The sequence below is a fragment of the Engystomops pustulosus genome, chromosome 9 (assembly GCF_040894005.1).
Source record: "Engystomops pustulosus chromosome 9, aEngPut4.maternal, whole genome shotgun sequence".
NCBI classification, from domain to species: domain Eukaryota; kingdom Metazoa; phylum Chordata; class Amphibia; order Anura; family Leptodactylidae; genus Engystomops; species Engystomops pustulosus.
In genome coordinates, this window is record NC_092419.1 from 61,453,225 (window position 1) to 61,467,780 (window position 14,556).

Consider the following 14,556-nt stretch of genomic DNA (forward strand, 5'->3'; position numbering starts at 1 on the left):
GTTCAAATTGAACAGCTGCTGTCAACGGCCATTCTAAGCTGAATGTGCGTGCTCTTGTCAGATCACAGCTTAAGGCTTGGCAAGTACCAGCATGGGAGACTGGCTTGGAATCCCAAGTTCTGGTGACCTTTTTGAACCTGAAAATTGTGTTAGTTTCTCTATGAGATAGCAAAAGAAGGTTCAAATTGAACAGCTGCTGTCAACGGCCATTCTAAGCTTAATGTGCCTGCTCTTGTCAGATTGCAGCAGCAATGCAGCTTAAGGCTTGGCAAGTACCAGCATGGGAGACTGGCTTGGAATCCCAAGTTCTGGTGACCTTTTTGAACCTGAAAATTGTGTTAGTTTCTATATAAGATAGTAGAAGAAGGTTCAAATTGAACAACTGCTGTCAATGGCCATTCTAAGCTGAATGTGCCTGCTCTCGCCAGATCGCAGCAGCAATGCAGCTTAAGGCTTGGCAAGTACCAGCATGGGAGACTGGCTGGGAATCCCAAGTTCCGTTGACCTTTTTGAACCTGAAAATTGTGTTAGTTTCTCTATGAGATAGTAAAAGAAGGTTCAAATTGAACAGCTGCTGTCAACGGCCATTCTAAGCTGAATGTGTGTGCTCTTGTCAGATCGCAGCAGCGATGCAGCTTAAGGCTTGGCAAGTACCAGCATGGGAGACTGGCTTGGAATCCCAAGTTCTGGTGACCTTTTTGAACCTGAAAATTGTGTTAGTTTCTATATGAGAAAGTAGAAGAAGGTTCAAATTGAACAACTGCTGTCAATGGCCATTCTAAGCTGAATGTGCCTGCTCTCGTCAGATCGCAGCAGCAATGCAGCTTAAGGCTTGGCAAGTACCAGCATGGGAGACTGGCTGGGAATCCCAAGTTCCGTTGACCTTTTTGAACCTGAAAATTATGTTAGTTTCTCTATGAGATAGTAAAAGAAGGTTCAAATTGAACAGCTGCTGTCAACGGCCATTCTAAGCTGAATGTGCCTGCTCTCGTCAGATCGCAGCAGCAATGCAGCTTAAGGCTTGGCAAGTACCAGCATGGGAGACCGGCTGGGAATCCCAAGTTCTGTTGACCTTTTTGAACCTGAAAATGTGTTAGTTTCTCTATGAGATAGCAAAAGAAGGTTCAAATTAAACAACTGCTGTCAACGGCCATTCTAAGCTGAATGTGCCTGCTCTCGTCAGATCGCAGCAGCAATGCAGCTTAAGGCTTGGCAAGTACCAGCATGGGAGACTGGCTGGGAATCCCAAGTTCTGTTGACCTTTTTGAACCTGAAAATTGTGTTAGTTTCTCTATGAGATAGTAAAAGAAGGTTCAAATTGAACAGCTGCTGTCAACGGCCATTCTAAGCTGAATGTGCGTGCTCTTGTCAGATCGCAGCAGCGATGCAGCTTAAGGCTTGGCAAGTTCCAGCATGGGAGACTTGCTGGGAATCCCAAGTTCTGTTGAACTTTTTGAACTTGAAAATTGTTTTAGTTTCTCTATGAGATAGTAAAAGAAGGTTCAATTTGAAATGCTGCTGTCAACGGCCATTCTAAGCTGAATGTGCCTGCTCTCGTCAGATCGCAGCAGCAATGCAGCTTAAGGCTTGGCAAGTACCAGCATGGGAGACTGGCTGGGAATCCCAAGTTCCGTTGACCTTTTTGAACCTGAAAATTGTGTTAGTTTCTCTATGAGATAGTAAAAGAAGGTTCAAATTGAACAGCTGCTGTCAACGGCCATTCTAAGCTGAATGTGCGTGCTCTTGTCAGATCGCAGCAGCGATGCAGCTTAAGGCTTTGCAAGTACCAGCATGGGAGACTGGCTGGGAATCCCAAGTTCTGGTGACTTTTTTGAACCTGAAAATTGTGTTAGTTTCTCTATGAGATAGTAGAAGAAGGTTCAAATTGAACAACTGCTGTCAACGGCCATTCTAAGCTGAATCTGTGTGCTCTTGTCAGATCGCAGCAGCGATGCAGCTTAAGACTTGGCAAGTACCAGCATGGGAGACTGGCAGGGAATCCCAAGTTCTGTTGACCTTTTTGAACCTGAAAATTGTGTTAGTTTCTCTATGAGATAGTAAAAGAAGGTTCAAATTGAACAGCTGCTGTCAATGGCCATTCTAAGCTGAATGTGCCTGCTCTCGTCAGATCGCAGCAGCAATGCAGCTTAAGGCTTGGCAAGTACCAGCATGGGAGACTGGCTGGGAATCCCAAGTTCCGTTGACCTTTTTGAACCTGAAAATTGTGTTAGTTTCTGTATGAGATAGTAAAAGAAGGTTCAAATTGAAAAGCTGCTGTCAACGGCAATTCTAAGCTGAATGTGCGTGCTCTTCTCAGATCGCAGCAGCGATGCAGCTTAAGGCTTGGCAAGTACCAGCATGGGAGACTGGCTGGGAATCCCAAGTTCTGGTGACCTTTTTGAACCTGAAAATTGTGTTAGTTTCTCTATGAGATAGTAGAAGAAGGTTCAAATTGAACAACTGCTGTCAACGGCCATTCTAAGCTAAATGTGTGTGCTCTTTTCAGATCGCAGCAGCGATGCAGCTTAAGGCTTGGCAAGTACCAGCATGGGAGACTGGCTGGGAATCCCAAGTTCTGTTGACCTTTTTGAACCTGAAAATTGTGTTAGTTTCTCTATGAGATAGTAAAAGAAGGTTCAAATTGAACAGCTGCTGTCAACGGCAATTCTAAGCTGAATGTGCCTGCTCTCGTCAGATTGCAGCAGCAATGCAGCTTAAGGCTTGGCAAGTACCAGCATGGGAGACTGGCTGGGAATTCCAAGTTCCGTTGACCTTTTTGAACCTGAAAATGTGTTAGTTTCTCTATGAGATAGCAAAAGAAGGTTCAAATTGAACAGCTGCTGTCAACGGCCATTCTAAGCTGAATGTGCCTGCTCTCGTCAGATCGCAGCAGCAATGCAGCTTAAGGCTTGGCAAGTACCAGCATGGGAGACTGGCTGGGAATTCCAAGTTCCGTTGACCTTTTTGAACCTGAAAATGTGTTAGTTTCTCTATGAGATAGTAAAAGAAGGTTCAAATTGAACAGCTGCTGTCAACGGCCATTCTAAGCTGAATGTGCGTGCTCTTGTCAGATCGCAGCAGCGATGCAGCTTAAGGCTTGGCAAGTACCAGCATGGGAGACTGGCTTGGAATCCCAAGTTCTGGTGACCTTTTTGAACCTGAAAATTGTGTTAGTTTCTCTATGAGATAGCAAAAGAAGGTTCAAATTGAACAGCTGCTGTCAATGGCCATTCTAAGCTGAATGTGCCTGCTCTCGTCAGATCGCAGCAGCAATGCAGCTTAAGGCTTGGCAAGTACCAGCATGGGAGACTGGCTGGGAATCCCAAGTTCCGTTGACCTTTTTGAACCTGAAAATTGTGTTAGTTTCTGTATGAGATAGTAAAAGAAGGTTCAAATTGAAAAGCTGCTGTCAACGGCAATTCTAAGCTGAATGTGCGTGCTCTTCTCAGATCGCAGCAGCGATGCAGCTTAAGGCTTGGCAAGTACCAGCATGGGAGACTGGCTGGGAATCCCAAGTTCTGGTGACCTTTTTGAACCTGAAAATTGTGTTAATTTCTCTATGAGATAGTAGAAGAAGGTTCAAATTGAACAACTGCTGTCAACGGCCATTCTAAGCTGAATGTGTGTGCTCTTTTCAGATCGCAGCAGCGATGCAGCTTAAGGTTTGGCAAGTACCAGCATGGGAGACTGGCTGGGAATCCCAAGTTCCGTTGACCTTTTTGAACCTGAAAATTTGTTAGTTTCTCTATGAGATAGCAAAAGAAGGTTCAAATTGAACAGCTGCTGTCAACGGCCATTCTAAGCTGAATGTGCGTGCTCTTGTCAGATCGCAGCAGCGATGCAGCTTAAGGCTTGGCAAGTACCAGCATGGGAGACTGGCTTGGAATCCCAAGTTCTGGTGACCTTTTTGAACCTCAAAATTGTGTTAGTTTCTATATGAGAAAGTAGAAGAAGGTTCAAATTGAACAACTGCTGTCAATGGCCATTCTAAGCTGAATGTGCCTGCTCTTGTCAGATCGCAGCAGCAATGCAGCTTAAGGCTTGGCAAGTACCAGCATGGGAGACTGGCTGGGAATCCCAAGTTCCGTTGCCCTTTTTGAACCTGAAAATTGTGTTAGTTTCTCTATGAGATAGTAAAAGAAGGTTCAAATTGAACAGCTGCTGTCAACGGCCATTCTAAGCTGAATGTGCGTGCTCTTGTCAGATCGCAGCAGCGATGCAGCTTAAGGCTTGGCAAGTACCAGCATGGGAGACTGGCTTGGAATCCCAAGTTCTGGTGACCTCTTTGAACCTGAAAATTGTGTTAGTTTCTCTATGAGATAGCAAAAGAAGGTTCAAATTGAACAACTGCTGTCAATGGCCATTCTAAGCTGAATGTGCCTGCTCTCGCCAGATCGCAGCAGCAATGCAGCATAAGGCTTGGCAAGTACCAGCATGGGAGACTGGCTGGGAATCCCAAGTTCCGTTGCCCTTTTTGAACCTGAAAATTGTGTTAGTTTCTCTATGAGATAGTAAAAGAAGGTTCAAATTGAACAGCTGCTGTCAACGGCCATTCTAAGCTGAATGTGCGTGCTCTTGTCAGATCACAGCTTAAGGCTTGGCAAGTACCAGCATGGGAGACTGGCTTGGAATCCCAAGTTCTGGTGACCTTTTTGAACCTGAAAATTGTGTTAGTTTCTCTATGAGATAGCAAAAGAAGGTTCAAATTGAACAGCTGCTGTCAACGGCCATTCTAAGCTTAATGTGCCTGCTCTTGTCAGATTGCAGCAGCAATGCAGCTTAAGGCTTGGCAAGTACCAGCATGGGAGACTGGCTTGGAATCCCAAGTTCTGGTGACCTTTTTGAACCTGAAAATTGTGTTAGTTTCTATATAAGATAGTAGAAGAAGGTTCAAATTGAACAACTGCTGTCAATGGCCATTCTAAGCTGAATGTGCCTGCTCTCGCCAGATCGCAGCAGCAATGCAGCTTAAGGCTTGGCAAGTACCAGCATGGGAGACTGGCTGGGAATCCCAAGTTCCGTTGACCTTTTTGAACCTGAAAATTGTGTTAGTTTCTCTATGAGATAGTAAAAGAAGGTTCAAATTGAACAGCTGCTGTCAACGGCCATTCTAAGCTGAATGTGTGTGCTCTTGTCAGATCGCAGCAGCGATGCAGCTTAAGGCTTGGCAAGTACCAGCATGGGAGACTGGCTTGGAATCCCAAGTTCTGGTGACCTTTTTGAACCTGAAAATTGTGTTAGTTTCTATATGAGAAAGTAGAAGAAGGTTCAAATTGAACAACTGCTGTCAATGGCCATTCTAAGCTGAATGTGCCTGCTCTCGTCAGATCGCAGCAGCAATGCAGCTTAAGGCTTGGCAAGTACCAGCATGGGAGACTGGCTGGGAATCCCAAGTTCCGTTGACCTTTTTGAACCTGAAAATTATGTTAGTTTCTCTATGAGATAGTAAAAGAAGGTTCAAATTGAACAGCTGCTGTCAACGGCCATTCTAAGCTGAATGTGCCTGCTCTCGTCAGATCGCAGCAGCAATGCAGCTTAAGGCTTGGCAAGTACCAGCATGGGAGACCGGCTGGGAATCCCAAGTTCTGTTGACCTTTTTGAACCTGAAAATGTGTTAGTTTCTCTATGAGATAGCAAAAGAAGGTTCAAATTAAACAACTGCTGTCAACGGCCATTCTAAGCTGAATGTGCCTGCTCTCGTCAGATCGCAGCAGCAATGCAGCTTAAGGCTTGGCAAGTACCAGCATGGGAGACTGGCTGGGAATCCCAAGTTCTGTTGACCTTTTTGAACCTGAAAATTGTGTTAGTTTCTCTATGAGATAGTAAAAGAAGGTTCAAATTGAACAGCTGCTGTCAACGGCCATTCTAAGCTGAATGTGCGTGCTCTTGTCAGATCGCAGCAGCGATGCAGCTTAAGGCTTGGCAAGTTCCAGCATGGGAGACTTGCTGGGAATCCCAAGTTCTGTTGAACTTTTTGAACTTGAAAATTGTTTTAGTTTCTCTATGAGATAGTAAAAGAAGGTTCAATTTGAAATGCTGCTGTCAACGGCCATTCTAAGCTGAATGTGCCTGCTCTCGTCAGATCGCAGCAGCAATGCAGCTTAAGGCTTGGCAAGTACCAGCATGGGAGACTGGCTGGGAATCCCAAGTTCCGTTGACCTTTTTGAACCTGAAAATTGTGTTAGTTTCTCTATGAGATAGTAAAAGAAGGTTCAAATTGAACAGCTGCTGTCAACGGCCATTCTAAGCTGAATGTGCGTGCTCTTGTCAGATCGCAGCAGCGATGCAGCTTAAGGCTTTGCAAGTACCAGCATGGGAGACTGGCTGGGAATCCCAAGTTCTGGTGACTTTTTTGAACCTGAAAATTGTGTTAGTTTCTCTATGAGATAGTAGAAGAAGGTTCAAATTGAACAACTGCTGTCAACGGCCATTCTAAGCTGAATCTGTGTGCTCTTGTCAGATCGCAGCAGCGATGCAGCTTAAGACTTGGCAAGTACCAGCATGGGAGACTGGCAGGGAATCCCAAGTTCTGTTGACCTTTTTGAACCTGAAAATTGTGTTAGTTTCTCTATGAGATAGTAAAAGAAGGTTCAAATTGAACAGCTGCTGTCAATGGCCATTCTAAGCTGAATGTGCCTGCTCTCGTCAGATCGCAGCAGCAATGCAGCTTAAGGCTTGGCAAGTACCAGCATGGGAGACTGGCTGGGAATCCCAAGTTCCGTTGACCTTTTTGAACCTGAAAATTGTGTTAGTTTCTGTATGAGATAGTAAAAGAAGGTTCAAATTGAAAAGCTGCTGTCAACGGCAATTCTAAGCTGAATGTGCGTGCTCTTCTCAGATCGCAGCAGCGATGCAGCTTAAGGCTTGGCAAGTACCAGCATGGGAGACTGGCTGGGAATCCCAAGTTCTGGTGACCTTTTTGAACCTGAAAATTGTGTTAGTTTCTCTATGAGATAGTAGAAGAAGGTTCAAATTGAACAACTGCTGTCAACGGCCATTCTAAGCTAAATGTGTGTGCTCTTTTCAGATCGCAGCAGCGATGCAGCTTAAGGCTTGGCAAGTACCAGCATGGGAGACTGGCTGGGAATCCCAAGTTCTGTTGACCTTTTTGAACCTGAAAATTGTGTTAGTTTCTCTATGAGATAGTAAAAGAAGGTTCAAATTGAACAGCTGCTGTCAACGGCAATTCTAAGCTGAATGTGCCTGCTCTCGTCAGATTGCAGCAGCAATGCAGCTTAAGGCTTGGCAAGTACCAGCATGGGAGACTGGCTGGGAATTCCAAGTTCCGTTGACCTTTTTGAACCTGAAAATGTGTTAGTTTCTCTATGAGATAGCAAAAGAAGGTTCAAATTGAACAGCTGCTGTCAACGGCCATTCTAAGCTGAATGTGCCTGCTCTCGTCAGATCGCAGCAGCAATGCAGCTTAAGGCTTGGCAAGTACCAGCATGGGAGACTGGCTGGGAATCCCAAGTTCTGTTGACCTTTTTGAACCTGAAAATGTGTTAGTTTCTCTATGAGATAGTAAAAGAAGGTTCAAATTGAACAGCTGCTGTCAACGGCCATTCTAAGCTGAATGTGCGTGCTCTTGTCAGATCGCAGCAGCGATGCAGCTTAAGGCTTGGCAAGTACCAGCATGGGAGACTGGCTTGGAATCCCAAGTTCTGGTGACCTTTTTGAACCTGATAATTGTGTTAGTTTCTCTATGAGATAGCAAAAGAAGGTTCAAATTGAACAGCTGCTGTCAATGGCCATTCTAAGCTGAATGTGCCTGCTCTCGTCAGATCGCAGCAGCAATGCAGCTTAAGGCTTGGCAAGTACCAGCATGGGAGACTGGCTGGGAATCCCAAGTTCCGTTGACCTTTTTGAACCTGAAAATTGTGTTAGTTTCTGTATGAGATAGTAAGAGAAGGTTCAAATTGAAAAGCTGCTGTCAACGGCAATTCTGAACTGAATGTGCGTGCTCTTCTCAGATCGCAGCAGCGATGCAGCTTAAGGCTTGGCAAGTACCAGCATGGGAGACTGGCTGGGAATCCCAAGTTCTGGTGACCTTTTTGAACCTGAAAATTGTGTTAATTTCTCTATGAGATAGTAGAAGAAGGTTCAAATTGAACAACTGCTGTCAACGGCCATTCTAAGCTGAATGTGTGTGCTCTTTTCAGATCGCAGCAGCGATGCAGCTTAAGGCTTGGCAAGTACCAGCATGGGAGACTGGCTGGGATTCCCAAGTTCTGTTGACCTTTTTGAACCTGAAAATTGTGTTAGTTTCTATATAAGATAGTAGAAGAAGGTTCAAATTGAACAGCTGCTGTCAACGGCAATTCTAAGCTGAATGTGCCTGCTCTCGCCAGAACGCAGCAGCAATGCAGCATAAGGCTTGGCAAGTACCAGCATGGGAGACTGGCTGGGAATCCCAAGTTCCGTTGCCCTTTTTGAACCTGAAAATTGTGTTAGTTTCTCTATGAGATAGTAAAAGAAGGTTCAAATTGAACAGCTGCTGTCAACGGCAATTCTAAGCTGAATGTGCCTGCTCTCGTCAGATTGCAGCAGCAATGCAGCTTAAGGCTTGGCAAGTACCAGCATGGGAGACTGGCTGGGAATCCCAAGTTCCGTTGCCCTTTTTGAACCTGAAAATTGTGTTAGTTTCTCTATGAGATAGTAAAAGAAGGTTCAAATTGAACAGCTGCTGTCAACGGCCATTCTAAGCTGAATGTGCGTGCTCTTGTCAGATCGCAGCTTAAGGCTTGGCAAGTACCAGCATGGGAGACTGGCTTGGAATCCCAAGTTCTGGTGACCTTTTTGAACCTGAAAATTGTGTTAGTTTCTCTATGAGATAGCAAAAGAAGGTTCAAATTGAACAGCTGCTGTCAACGGCCATTCTAAGCTGAATGTGCCTGCTCTTGTCAGATTGCAGCAGCAATGCAGCTTAAGGCTTGGCAAGTACCAGCATGGGAGACTGGCTTGGAATCCCAAGTTCTGGTGACCTTTTTGAACCTGAAAATTGTGTTAGTTTCTATATAAGATAGTAGAAGAAGGTTCAAATTGAACAACTGCTGTCAATGGCCATTCTAAGCTGAATGTGCCTGCTCTCGCCAGATCGCAGCAGCAATGCAGCTTAAGGCTTGGCAAGTACCAGCATGGGAGACTGGCTGGGAATCCCAAGTTCCCTTGCCCTTTTTGAACCTGAAAATTGTGTTAGTTTCTCTATGAGATAGTAAAAGAAGGTTCAAATTGAACAGCTGCTGTCAACGGCCATTCTAAGCTGAATGTGCGTGCTCTTGTCAGATCGCAGCAGTGATGCAGCTTAAGGCTTGGCAAGTACCAGCATGGGAGACTGGCTTGGAATCCCAAGTTCTGGTGACCTTTTTGAACCTGAAAATTGTGTTAGTTTCTCTATGAGATAGCAAAAGAAGGTTCAAATTGAGCAGCTGCTGTCACCGGCCATTCTAAGCTGAATGTGCATGCTCTTGTCAGATTGCAGCAGCAATGCAGCTTAAGGCTTGGCAAGTACCAGCATGGGAGACTGGCTTGGAATCCCAAGTTCTGGTGACCTTTTTGAACCTGAAAATTGTGTTAGTTTCTATATAAGATAGTAGAAGAAGGTTCAAATTGAACAACTGCTGTCAATGGCCCTTCTAAGCTGAATGTGCCTGCTCTCGCCAGATCGCAGCAGCAATGCAGCTTAAGGCTTGGCAAGTACCAGCATGGGAGACTGGCTGGGAATCCCAAGTTCCGTTGCCCTTTTTGAACCTGAAAATTGTGTTAGTTTCTCTATGAGATAGTAAAAGAAGGTTCAAATTGAACAGGTGCTGTCAACGGTCATTCTAAGCTGAATGTGCGTGCTCTTGTCAGATCGCAGCAGCGATGCAGCTTAAGGCTTGGCAAGTACCAGCATGGGAGACTGGCTGGGAATCCCAAGTTCCGTTGACCTTTTTTAACCTGAAAATTGTGTTAGTTTCTCTATGAGATAGCAAAAGAAGGTTCAAATTGAACAGCTGCTGTCAACGGCCATTCTAAGCTGAATGTGCCTGCTCTCGTCAGATCGCAGCAGCAATGCAGCTTAAGGCTTGGCAAGTACCAGCATGGGAGACTGGCTGGGAATCCCAAGTTCCGTTGTCCTTTTTGAACCTGAAAATTGTGTTAGTTTCTCTATGAGATAGCAAAAGAAGGTTCAAATTGAACAACTGCTGTCAACGGCCATTCTAAGCTGAATGTGCCTGCTCTCGTCAGATCGCAGCAGCAATGCAGCTTAAGGCTTGGCAAGTACCAGCATGGGAGACTGGCTGGGAATCCCAAGTTCTGTTGACCTTTTTGAACCTGAAAATTGTGTTAGTTTCTCTATGAGATAGTAAAAGAAGGTTCAAATTGAACAGCTGCTGTCAACGGCCATTCTAAGCTGAATGTGCGTGCTCTTGTCAGATCGCAGCAGCGATGCAGCTTAAGGCTTAGCAAGTACCAGCATGGGAGACTGGCTGGGAATCCCAAGTTCTGGAGACTTTTTTGACCCTGAAAATTGTGTTAGTTTCTCTATGAGATAGTAGAAGAAGGTTCAAATTGAACAACTGCTGTCAACGGCCATTCTAAGCTGAATCTGTGTGCTCTTGTCAGATCGCAGCAGCGATCCAGCTTAAGACTTGGCAAGTACCAGCATGGGAGACTGGCAGGGAATCCCAAGTTCTGTTGACCTTTTTGAACCTGAAAATTGTGTTAGTTTCTCTATGAGATAGAAAAAGAAGGTTCAAATTGAACAGCTGCTGTCAATGGCCATTCTAAGCTGAATGTGCCTGCTCTCGTCAGATCGCAGCAGCAATGCAGCTTAAGGCTTGGCAAGTACCAGCATGGGAGACTGGCTGGGAATCCCAAGTTCCGTTGACCTTTTTGAACCTGAAAATTGTGTTAGTTTCTGTATGAGATAGTAAAAGAAGGTTCAAATTGAAAAGCTGCTGTCAACGGCAATTCTAAGCTGAATGTGCGTGCTCTTCTCAGATCGCAGCAGCGATGCAGCTTAAGGCTTGGCAAGTACCAGCATGGGAGACTGGCTGGGAATCCCAAGTTCTGGTGACCTTTTTGAACCTGAAAATTGTGTTAGTTTCTCTATGAGATAGTAGAAGAAGGTTCAAATTGAACAACTGCTGTCAACGGCCATTCTAAGCTGAATGTGTGTGCTCTTTTCAGATCGCAGCAGCGATGCAGCTTAAGGCTTGGCAAGTACCAGCATGGGAGACTGGCTGGGAATCCCAAGTTCTGTTGACCTTTTTGAACCTGAAAATTGTGTTAGTTTCTCTATGAGATAGTAAAAGAAGGTTCAAATTGAACAGCTGCTGTCAACGGCAATTCTAAGCTGAATGTGCCTGCTCTCGTCAGATTGCAACAGCAATGCAGCTTAAGGCTTGGCAAGTACCAGCATGGGAGACTGGCTGGGAATCCCAAGTTCTGTTGACCTTTTTGAACCTGAAAATGTGTTAGTTTCTCTATGAGATAGTAAAAGAAGGTTCAAATTGAACAGCTGCTGTCAACGGCCATTCTAAGCTGAATGTGCGTGCTCTTGTCAGATCGCAGCAGCGATGCAGCTTAAGGCTTGGCAGGTACCAGCATGGGAGACTGGCTTGGAATCCCAAGTTCTGGTGACCTTTTTGAACCTGAAAATTGTGTTAGTTTCTCTATGAGATAGCAAAAGAAGGTTCAAATTGAACAACTGCTGTCAATGGCCATTCTAAGCTGAATGTGCCTGCTCTCGCCAGATCGCAGCAGCAATGCAGCATAAGGCTTGGCAAGTACCAGCATGGGAGACTGGCTGGGAATCCCAAGTTCCGTTGCCCTTTTTGAACCTGAAAATTGTGTTAGTTTCTCTATGAGATAGTAAAAGAAGGTTCAAATTGAACAGCTGCTGTCAACGGCCATTCTAAGCTGAATGTGCGTGCTCTTGTCAGATCGCAGCTTAAGGCTTGGCAAGTACCAGCATGGGAGACTGGCTTGGAATCCCAAGTTCTGGTGACCTTTTTGAACCTGAAATTTGTGTTAGTTTCTCTATGAGATAGCAAAAGAAGGTTCAAATTGAACAGCTGCTGTCAACGGCCATTCTAAGCTGAATGTGCCTGCTCTTGTCAGATTGCAGCAGCAATGCAGCTTAAGGCTTGGCAAGTACCAGCAAGGGAGACTGACTTGGAATCCCAAGTTCTGGTGACCTTTTTGAACCTGAAAATTGTGTTAGTTTCTATATAAGATAGTAGAAGAAGGTTCAAATTGAACAACTGCTGTCAATGGCCATTCTAAGCTGAATGTGCCTGCTCTCGCCAGATCGCAGCAGCAATGCAGCTTAAGGCTTGGCAAGTACCAGCATGGGAGACTGGCTGGGAATCCCAAGTTCCGTTGCCCTTTTTGAACTTGAAAATTGTGTTAGTTTCTCTATGAGATAGCAAAAGAAGGTTCAAATTGAACAGCTGCTGTCAATGGCCATTCTAAGCTGAATGTGCCTGCTCTTGTCAGATTGCAGCAGCAATGCAGCTTAAGGCTTGGCAAGTACCAGCATGGGAGACTGGCTTGGAATCCCAAGTTCTGGTGACCTTTTTGAACCTGAAAATTGTGTTAGTTTCTATATAAGATAGTAGAAGAAGGTTCAAATTGAACAACTGCTGTCAATGGCCATTCTAAGCTGAATGTGCCTGCTCTCGCCAGATCGCAGCAGCTTAAGGCTTGGCAAGTACCAGCATGGGAGACTGGCTGGGAATCCCAAGTTCCGTTGCCCTTTTTGAACCTGAAAATTGTGTTAGTTTCTCTATGAGATAGTAAAAGAAGGTTCAAATTGAACAGCTGCTGTCAACGGCCATTCTAAGCTGAATGTGCGTGCTCTTGTCAGATCGCAGCAGCGATGCAGCTTAAGGCTTGGCAAGTACCAGCATGGGAGACTGGCTGGGAATCCCAAGTTCCATTGACCTTTTTTAACCTCAAAATTGTGTTAGTTTCTCTATGAGATAGCAAAAGAAGGTTCAAATTGAACAGCTGCTGTCAACGGCCATTCTAAGCTGAATGTGCCTGCTCTCGTCAGATCGCAGCAGCAATGCAGCTTAAGGCTTGGCAAGTACCAGCATGGGAGACTGGCTGAGAATCCCAAGTTCCGTTGCCCTTTTTGAACCTGAAAATTGTGTTAGTTTCTCTATGAGATAGCAAAAGAAGGTTCAAATTGAACAACTGCTGTCAACGGCCATTCTAAGCTTAATGTGCCTGCTCTCGTCAGATCGCAGCAGCAATGCAGCTTAAGGCTTGGCAAGTACCAGCATGGGAGACTGGCTGGGAATCCCAAGTTCTGTTGACCTTTTTGAACCTGAAAATTGTGTTAGTTTCTCTATGAGATAGTAAAAGAAGGTTCAAATTGAACATCTGCTGTCAACGGCCATTCTAAGCTGAATGTGCGTGCTCTTGTCAGATCGCAGCAGCGATGCAGCTTAAGGCTTGGCAAGTTCCAGCATGGGAGACTGGCTGGGAATCCCAAGTTCTGTTGAACTTTTTGAACTTGAAAATTGTTTTAGTTTCTCTATGAGATAGTAAAAGAAGGTTCAATTTGAAATGCTGCTGTCAACGGCCATTCTAAGCTGAATGTGCCTGCTCTTGTCAGATCGCAGCAGCAATGCAGCTTAAGGCTTGGCAAGTACCAGCATGGGAGACTGGCTGGGAATCCCAAGTTCCGTTGACCTTTTTGAACCTGAAAATTGTGTTAGTTTCTCTATGAGATAGTAAAAGAAGGTTCAAATTGAACAGCTGCTGTCAACGGCCATTCTAAGCTGAATGTGCGTGCTCTTGTCAGATCGCAGCAGCGATGCAGCTTAAGGCTTAGCAAGTACCAGCATGGGAGACTGGCTGGGAATCCCAAGTTCTGGTGACTTTTTTGAACCTGAAAATTGTGTTAGTTTCTCTATGAGATAGTAGAAGAAGGTTCAAATTGAATAACTGCTGTCAACGGCCATTCTAAGCTGAATCTGTGTGCTCTTGTCAGATCGCAGCAGCGATGCAGCTTAAGACTTGGCAAGTACCAGCATGGGAGACTGGCAGGGAATCCCAAGTTCTGTTGACCTTTTTGAACCTGAAAATTGTGTTAGTTTCTCTATGAGATAGTAAAAGAAGGTTCAAATTGAAAAGCTGCTGTCAATGGCCATTCTAAGCTGAATGTGCCTGCTCTCGTCAGATCGCAGCAGCAATGCAGCTTAAGGCTTGGCAAGTACCAGCATGGGAGACTGGCTGGGAATCCCAAGTTCCGTTGACCTTTTTGAACCTGAAAATTGTGTTAGTTTCTGTATGAGATAGTAAAAGAAGGTTCAAATTGAAAAGCTGCTGTCAACGGCAATTCTAAGCTGAATGTGCGTGCTCTTCTCAGATCGCAGCAGCGATGCAGCTTAAGGCTTGACAAGTACCAGCATGGGAGACTGGCTGGGAATCCCAAGTTCTGGTGACCTTTTTGAACCTGAAAATTGTGTTAGTTTCTCTATGAGATAGTAGAAGAAGGTTCAAATTGAACAACTGCTGTCAACGGCCATTCTAAGCTTAATGTGTGTGCTCTTTTCAGAT

The 14,556-nt window shown here is 45.0% G+C and overlaps 29 pseudogenes; all 29 read left to right on the top strand.

Moving 5' to 3' along the window:
- Positions 1-387: 387 nt before the first annotated feature.
- Positions 388-506, top strand: LOC140092416 (5S ribosomal RNA; annotated as a pseudogene).
- Positions 507-765: 259 nt separating this feature from the next.
- On the top strand, positions 766-884 carry LOC140082446 (5S ribosomal RNA; annotated as a pseudogene).
- A 70-nt stretch (positions 885-954) lies between these two features.
- On the top strand, positions 955-1,073 carry LOC140078170 (5S ribosomal RNA; annotated as a pseudogene).
- Positions 1,074-1,142: 69 nt separating this feature from the next.
- On the top strand, positions 1,143-1,261 carry LOC140078772 (5S ribosomal RNA; annotated as a pseudogene).
- A 259-nt stretch (positions 1,262-1,520) lies between these two features.
- LOC140087643 (5S ribosomal RNA) lies at positions 1,521-1,639 on the top strand (annotated as a pseudogene).
- Positions 1,640-2,087: 448 nt separating this feature from the next.
- On the top strand, positions 2,088-2,206 carry LOC140082447 (5S ribosomal RNA; annotated as a pseudogene).
- A 448-nt stretch (positions 2,207-2,654) lies between these two features.
- Positions 2,655-2,773, top strand: LOC140092121 (5S ribosomal RNA; annotated as a pseudogene).
- Positions 2,774-2,842: 69 nt separating this feature from the next.
- LOC140080621 (5S ribosomal RNA) lies at positions 2,843-2,961 on the top strand (annotated as a pseudogene).
- Positions 2,962-3,219: 258 nt separating this feature from the next.
- On the top strand, positions 3,220-3,338 carry LOC140082448 (5S ribosomal RNA; annotated as a pseudogene).
- A 636-nt stretch (positions 3,339-3,974) lies between these two features.
- On the top strand, positions 3,975-4,093 carry LOC140097424 (5S ribosomal RNA; annotated as a pseudogene).
- Positions 4,094-4,908: 815 nt separating this feature from the next.
- On the top strand, positions 4,909-5,027 carry LOC140092417 (5S ribosomal RNA; annotated as a pseudogene).
- A 259-nt stretch (positions 5,028-5,286) lies between these two features.
- LOC140082449 (5S ribosomal RNA) lies at positions 5,287-5,405 on the top strand (annotated as a pseudogene).
- A 70-nt stretch (positions 5,406-5,475) lies between these two features.
- On the top strand, positions 5,476-5,594 carry LOC140078286 (5S ribosomal RNA; annotated as a pseudogene).
- Positions 5,595-5,663: 69 nt separating this feature from the next.
- On the top strand, positions 5,664-5,782 carry LOC140078774 (5S ribosomal RNA; annotated as a pseudogene).
- Positions 5,783-6,041: 259 nt separating this feature from the next.
- On the top strand, positions 6,042-6,160 carry LOC140087655 (5S ribosomal RNA; annotated as a pseudogene).
- Positions 6,161-6,608: 448 nt separating this feature from the next.
- Positions 6,609-6,727, top strand: LOC140082450 (5S ribosomal RNA; annotated as a pseudogene).
- A 448-nt stretch (positions 6,728-7,175) lies between these two features.
- On the top strand, positions 7,176-7,294 carry LOC140092122 (5S ribosomal RNA; annotated as a pseudogene).
- A 69-nt stretch (positions 7,295-7,363) lies between these two features.
- Positions 7,364-7,482, top strand: LOC140078775 (5S ribosomal RNA; annotated as a pseudogene).
- A 258-nt stretch (positions 7,483-7,740) lies between these two features.
- Positions 7,741-7,859, top strand: LOC140082451 (5S ribosomal RNA; annotated as a pseudogene).
- A 637-nt stretch (positions 7,860-8,496) lies between these two features.
- LOC140097680 (5S ribosomal RNA) lies at positions 8,497-8,615 on the top strand (annotated as a pseudogene).
- A 1,193-nt stretch (positions 8,616-9,808) lies between these two features.
- Positions 9,809-9,927, top strand: LOC140094348 (5S ribosomal RNA; annotated as a pseudogene).
- A 70-nt stretch (positions 9,928-9,997) lies between these two features.
- On the top strand, positions 9,998-10,116 carry LOC140083422 (5S ribosomal RNA; annotated as a pseudogene).
- Positions 10,117-10,186: 70 nt separating this feature from the next.
- Positions 10,187-10,305, top strand: LOC140078777 (5S ribosomal RNA; annotated as a pseudogene).
- A 448-nt stretch (positions 10,306-10,753) lies between these two features.
- LOC140082452 (5S ribosomal RNA) lies at positions 10,754-10,872 on the top strand (annotated as a pseudogene).
- A 1,381-nt stretch (positions 10,873-12,253) lies between these two features.
- On the top strand, positions 12,254-12,372 carry LOC140096811 (5S ribosomal RNA; annotated as a pseudogene).
- Positions 12,373-13,001: 629 nt separating this feature from the next.
- LOC140093098 (5S ribosomal RNA) lies at positions 13,002-13,120 on the top strand (annotated as a pseudogene).
- Positions 13,121-13,190: 70 nt separating this feature from the next.
- Positions 13,191-13,309, top strand: LOC140085107 (5S ribosomal RNA; annotated as a pseudogene).
- A 259-nt stretch (positions 13,310-13,568) lies between these two features.
- On the top strand, positions 13,569-13,687 carry LOC140088722 (5S ribosomal RNA; annotated as a pseudogene).
- Positions 13,688-14,135: 448 nt separating this feature from the next.
- LOC140082453 (5S ribosomal RNA) lies at positions 14,136-14,254 on the top strand (annotated as a pseudogene).
- The last annotated feature ends 302 nt before the right edge of the window (positions 14,255-14,556 follow it).